Source organism: Bos mutus, chromosome 2 (assembly GCF_027580195.1).
Source record: "Bos mutus isolate GX-2022 chromosome 2, NWIPB_WYAK_1.1, whole genome shotgun sequence".
Classification (NCBI taxonomy): domain Eukaryota; kingdom Metazoa; phylum Chordata; class Mammalia; order Artiodactyla; family Bovidae; genus Bos; species Bos mutus.
This window is the reverse complement of record NC_091618.1, coordinates 11,688,729-11,695,553: the sequence shown is the minus strand read 5'-3', so window position 1 is coordinate 11,695,553 and position 6,825 is coordinate 11,688,729.

Sequence of the window (6,825 nt, the reverse complement as noted above, 5' to 3'; positions counted from 1 at the left end):
GCTGGGAAAGCATGGGGAATAAGAGAAGGAGGTTTGTCAAAGTGGATCAGGTCAGAGGACTTGTAAATTTGTGGAGGAGGAATTCGGCCCTTGGGGAATGTAGAAGATACGTAAATAGAGAAGGCAGGTTGTAGAGCTGTGCTGCTGGAAGGTGGACCTGAGAGCTTTCCCTGCAATCCTGTGTCATCCTGACAACGTGACAACTCCGGCCAGTAGACCTCCCAGTGCCTCAGATTTCAGGTTGGTCTCCAGTTGTCGTTTAGTCACTAAGTCATGTCCAACTCTGTGTCTCTAGTTGATGACAAGGATTCAACATCCCTTAATTTTATCCCTGTAAGGCTGTGAACATCTGTTTGAGGGGTTTTTTCTTCCAAGTTTAAATTTTTTTAAGCCTAATTTTTAAAAATTCACTCCAATTTTACAGTCTCTAACACAACTTTCTTTTCCCAAATTATCATTGTTCATACTCACTTTTAAACAGTTATGTTGTGTTCATATAATTGAATGAACTTTGTCATGATGTCCACCTGCCCCCAACAACTGCTAGGTTAACATTGGTAGCTTCTGTGGACCAAGCTCTGTTTTTGCAACTGCTGTGATTAAATTTGAATTGCTCTGTCACTTCATCAAGACTCAAAGGCATGCCTGGGAGTGCCCATTTGGCCAAACCAGGTCGTCGTCATCCCAGATCCTAGATGCCAAAGAGCAGTAAAGAGGGTGGCTCATTTTAGCGTCTACGATGCAGAACGGTACATTCATCCCCACAAAAATGCATTCAGTAGGGAATTTCCCCAAAATTGGACCCCGCCAAAGAAACACAAATGCCCCTATAAGTCAACTTCAGGATGCTCAATATCCTGAAGTACCCTTCTTTTCATAGTTGATCTGCCTCTCCCCTGCCTCCTAAAAAGAGTGAAAGACAAAAATAGGAACAGAGTAGAAAACTAGCAAATGTGGTAGAAAACTATGTCAGTAACCACTTCAAATAATATTCTAAGTAACTGGGTTAAAAAAACAAGACCCAACTATATGTTGTCTTTATTATTTAAAATGGGTTTCCTGTAGACGTAGAAGTAAAGGTGTACAGGAAGATACCATAGTAACACTAATCAAAGGGTAACTATTTCAAACAAAGCAGACAAGAGCAAGGAAAATTATCAAGGACAAAGGCACTGCATAATGATAAAGAGGTCAGTTCTCCAAGAAGATAGGCCTAATGTGTATGCACCTAACAGCAAAGCATCAAATATATGAGGCAAAAACAACCATAAGGAGAAGGAGACAAATTACTATTCAGGTCAATAGACAGTTGAACAGTGCCATCAATGACTGGATCTCGTTGACAGTTATACTTCCGCCTAACAGCAGCAAAATACACACATTCCTAAGGCTTACATGGAACATTCACCAAGATGGACTACATTCTGGGCCACTAAACATACCTTAAATTTAAAAGAACAGAAATCATCCTACGAATGCTCTCAGACTACCGTAGAATTAATCTAGAAAAGTCAACAGAAAGATAGCTGGAAAGTCCCAAAGTACTTGGAGATGAAACAACACACTGGTTTTTGGTTTTGGCCATGCCGTGTGCTGTGGAGGATCTTGGTTGCCCGACCATGCCCCCTGATTTGGGAGCACAGAGTCTTAACCACTAGACCAACAGGGAAGTTCCAAGCGATACACTGCTAAATGACACGTAGATCAAAGGAGTCTCAAGAAAAATATTTTTGAGCTAAAGGAAAATATAACTTCAAAATTCGTGGGATGCAGCAAAAGCAGTCCTTAGAGGGACATTTATAGCATTAAATGCATCTATTTAAAAAGGAGCTGAAATCAGTAAGCCGCTTCAGGGAACTAGAAAAAGCAAATTAGGTCTAAAGGAAGCAGAAGGAAAGAAATATTCGAGCAGAAATCAATGAAATTAAAAGCAAGAAATCAACAAAAGAAAAACTGAGTCCTTGAGAAAATTGATAAAACTTCTAGGCTAACCCATAAAAAAACAGAAAACATGATTACTAATATCAGAAACAGGAATTTAGATCAAGGTGGTAGAATAGGAGGACATTCTAAGAGCTCACCTCCCCCCATGAACACATCAAAATTCCACCTACATGTGAACAGTGCTCACAGAACCACTCACCAAAAACTAGCTGAAGAACTCCTGTACAGCCGAAGGTGCAAGAAAGATTTCCATGTAACCAAGTAGGACAGACAGAAGGCGGGTCGGGACCTCCAGCCTTGGGGAGGGTCTGAAAGGAAGAGAAGGTCTGCATGGGTGGACCCTCACCCTGGGGAGCAAGCAGGTCAAGTCACAGACTGGGTAGCCCAGTCTGGGGTCCTACACAGAGGAAACAAGCCCCTTTGGCTACTGGGAGAACTGCAGGCACTGAGGGCTGGAGAAGCCTAGACTACTCGTGAAGGGTGCGTGGCTGCTGGGTTGCCAACAATCAGAGCAGAGAGAGCTCTGCACTGGCAAGCTATCACCTTGCCACACTGCAAGCAGGGTAAACACCGCAGCCCCACCCACCCCACACCACAGCTTGGTGCGGGACCTGGGCCAGACAGGTCCTGGGAAAGACCCAGAGGTGGCTTGGGGGCCTGGGGTGTGGCAGAGGCTGCAGTCACCACTTAGTCCTGTGACAGTACCACAGGAGACAGCATGATACGTTCAGTCTCCCAGCCTAGAAAAAACTCCAGCCCCACCCAGCCCACCCCACACCACAATTTGGTGCTGGATCTGGGGCAGACAGGTCCTGGGAAAAGACGACCACAGAGGCACACCAGGTCTCTGGCAACAGCACAGCCGTCTTGATTCCTGCAGCCACAATGCCCTGACTGCCAGCCTAACAAACACCCTAGTCGCTCTCTCTCCATGCCTCAGCCTTGCATTAAATCGGGTACAACCACAACAGAGAAGTAAGTGACCTTGGGCTACATCTGAGCTGAGCATGCTAAGTCGCTTCAGTTGTGTCCGACTCTTTGAGACCCCATGACTGTACTCCGCCATCCTCCTCTGTCCACGGGATTCTCCAGGCAAGGATACTGGAGTGGGTTGCCATGCCCTCCTCCCAGGGATCTTCCCAACCCAGAGATCAAACTTGTATCTCTCAGGTCTCCTGCATTGGCAGGCAGGTTCTTTACCACCAGCACCACCTGGGAAACTCTGAGCTGACCCAGACACCTACAAAGGCAAGGCATTTGACCTCTGAGTGCATGGGCCTCACGTGCTTCAGCTCTCCCATCCTTTGGGGCAGGGCAGGCAGGCACTCAAGGAGAATGACCCTTAAGTCATTCTGACCTTTAAGATGACCCTTAAGGTTCCTAATCCAACAACGATGGAACAGACCCCACCCCTGACAGAGCAGCAACTGCCAAGGGAGCCGAGACGAAGTCCCTCCTCATGCCCTGCACAGGCTTTAGAATCTCCAACACCAACCACACCCCCTACCAAAGTGATAGCAGCCGCAGACCCAGCGGAAAGGCATGCCTGGCCTCCTCATCAAAAGCAGCTCCTGTGGGCCAAAGACACCGGACGCGCACAGTCCACACAGGGACGTCCCCACATGAAAACACCCTTTCAAGACAATAGGTGACTGTTTCTCCTAAATTCATAGAGACAGAAAGTCAAGTAAAAGCAAAGAAAGGAGAGTTAGTCTCAATTTAAAGAGCAAGAGAAGTCCCCTAAAGGACAAATAATGAGGCAGAGCTCACCAATCTACTAGAGCCCAAGTTCAAAAAGGTGGTAATAAAAATGCTAACTGAATTAAGAAAGAATGTCAATATAAATGCAGAGCACTGTATCAGGGATCTAGAAACTGTAAAGATGAACCAATCAAAATAAATAATTCAATTTCCAAGATAAAAAGCAACCTAGAAGCAATGAACAGCAAACTAAATAAAAAGGATAAATAAGTGACCTGGAAGATAAAATAGAAATCGCCCAATCAGAACAGCAGACGGACGAATGGGAAAGAAAAAGCAACATACAAGATATATGGGATAATATAAAACATCTCAACCTATGCATAATAGGGGTTCTAGAAGAAGAGAGAAAGAAGGGGATCAAAAACAATATGAGGAAATTATGGCTGAAAACTTCCCAAACCTAAAGAAGGAAACGTAACCAGGTACAGAAGCAGAGAGAGTCCCAAAAGGATGAACACAAACAGATCCACACCAAGACACATAATTTAAACGACAAAAGTTAAAGAGAGATTTCTAAAGGCAGCAGGAGAAAAGGAGCTATTTACAAGGGAACCCTATAAGGCTATCATCTGATTTCTCTTCAGAAATTCTGAAGACAAGAAGGGAGTGACATGACATATTCAAAGTTCTAAAAGGGAAAAACCTGCAATCTGAGATATTCTACCCAGAAAGATTATCATTTAGAATAGAAGGAGAGAAAGAATCTCTTAGACAAGCAAAAGTAAAATAATTTAACAGTACTAAACCTATCTGAAAAGAAATTTGAAGGGTCTTTTCTAAATGAAAAAGAAGCAAGAATCTGTAGGAAAGAGAAAATCCCAATAGGAAAGGCAAATATACAGTAAAGACTGATGACCACTTAATAAGACAGTATTTAGATTAAAAAACAAAAAAATTATAAAATTGAATATAGCTTCAATAAAGAGTAAAAAGATAAGTATGAAGATGTAAAAACAGGACATCAAAACCACAAAATGTGGGATGGAATCTACATCTAAAAATGTATATCTTTTAGAATACGTTTGAACTGGAATGACTATCAGTTGAAAGCAAGGAGACATAATTACAGGTTAACATACATGAACCCTGTGGTAATCACAAATCAAAAGCAAATAACAGATTCACAAAAACCAAAAAGAAAGGAACTCAAGCATACTACAAAAGAGAATCAATTCACAAAAGGAAAAACAAAAAGAAAAATGAACAAAGAAGAACTACAAAAACAACTGAAAAACAAGAAATAAAATGTCAATAACCACATACCTATAATAATTACTTTAAAGGCCAATGGACTGGGAATTACGGGATTAACAGACAGCTACACTACATAAAGTAGATAAACCACACAGTTACTATATAGCACAGGGAATTATATCCAATATCTTAAAATAACGTATTATGGAATATAATTTTTTAAATGAACCACTATGCTCTACACCTGAAACGAACACAATATTGTAAGTCAACTAGACTTCAGTTAAAAAAAAGAGAAAGAAATGAAAGGTGCCATTGCCACTGATCCCATGGGCATTGAAAGAAAAATAAAGGAATATTATAAATGTCTCCACAAATTTGATAATATGCAAGAAGTGGAACAATTTCTTGAAAAACACAATATACCGAAACTAACAGAAATAATCAAACATGCTTGTATCTATTAAAGAAATTGAAGCTGGGAATTTCCTGGCAGTACAGCGGTTAGGACTTGGCACTTTCAGAGCCAAGAGCCAGAGCCCAGGTCTCATCCCTGGTCACGAAGCTCAGATCCCACAAATTGCTCGCTGCAGTCAAAAAAATTAAAACACTTGCTTTAAAAATAAAAAAAAGAAAATGTAGTGATAGGAAAAAAAAAATAAGGAAATTGAGTCAATAATAACTTTTCAAAACAGAAAGTTCCAGGCCCAAGTGGCTTACTAGTGAATTCTACCAAACATTTAAGAAGAAATTATACCGATCCTCAAAAATAGAAGCCCAAGGAATACTTTCTAACTTGAGACCAGCACCAAAATCAGACAGACATTATAAGAAAGGAAAACTATAGACCAATATTCACGAACAGATATTAACATCCTCAACAAAATATTGGCAAATAGAATCCAATGATATAAAAAAAATTATACACCATGATCAGGTGAAATTTATTCCAGGTTATGCAAGACTATTTCAACATTCAAAAGTCAATTAATGGAATTCATCACATGAACAAGAAAAGCGACATGGGCATATCAACAGTTGCAGAAAAAGCATTTAACAAAATCCAACACTTGATTACAAAAAAAACTCTCAGCAAACTAGAAATAGAAAGGAACTTCTCAACTTGATAATGAAATCTACAAAAGGCCTACCACTAACATCGTACTGAGTGGTGAGAAACTAAATGCTTTCCCCTAAAACAGCAATAAGACAAGGATGTCCCCCCTCAGCACTCCAATTCGACATCACTCTAAAGTCCCAGCAAATTCACTAAGACAAAGGGACTAGAAGGTACACAGGTAAGAGAGGAAAAAATTTTAAATGGTCTCCATTTAGAAATAGCATGATTAGTAGAGAATCTCAAGAATGACACCAAAACTCCTGAAACTAATAAGCGATTATAGCAAGTTTCCAGGATACAAAATTCACATACAAAAGTCAATTGCTTTCCTATGTACATCAATAAAAATTAGAATCTGAAATTAAAAACAATACCAATAACATTAGCACCCTGCAAAATTAAATACTTAGATATACATCTAACAAAATTTGTACCAAGATCTCTGGTGAAAGAAATCAGAGAACAAAAACCAATGGAGAGATATTCCGTGTTCATAGGTAGGAAGACTCACTATTGTCAAAAACGTCTGTCCTTTCCAACTTGAGCCATAGATTCGGCGCAATCCCAGCAAGTTATTCTCGGGCTATTGTTACCAAAAAAGTTTCCCTTTGCTGGACACGCAAGCAAGCCAAAATGCTGACATGCCAAGGTTTGCAGCAACTAGAGGCTTACCCACAGGGCAGCCAAGCAAGAAGATGGGAGGACGAATCTCATGTCCACCTCCCCAAAAGGCAAGGAGCTTAAAAAGAGGCAGGGTGGTCTGAGGCACCGGGGGCGTGGGGCAAGGTAATTGGGGAAAGCTG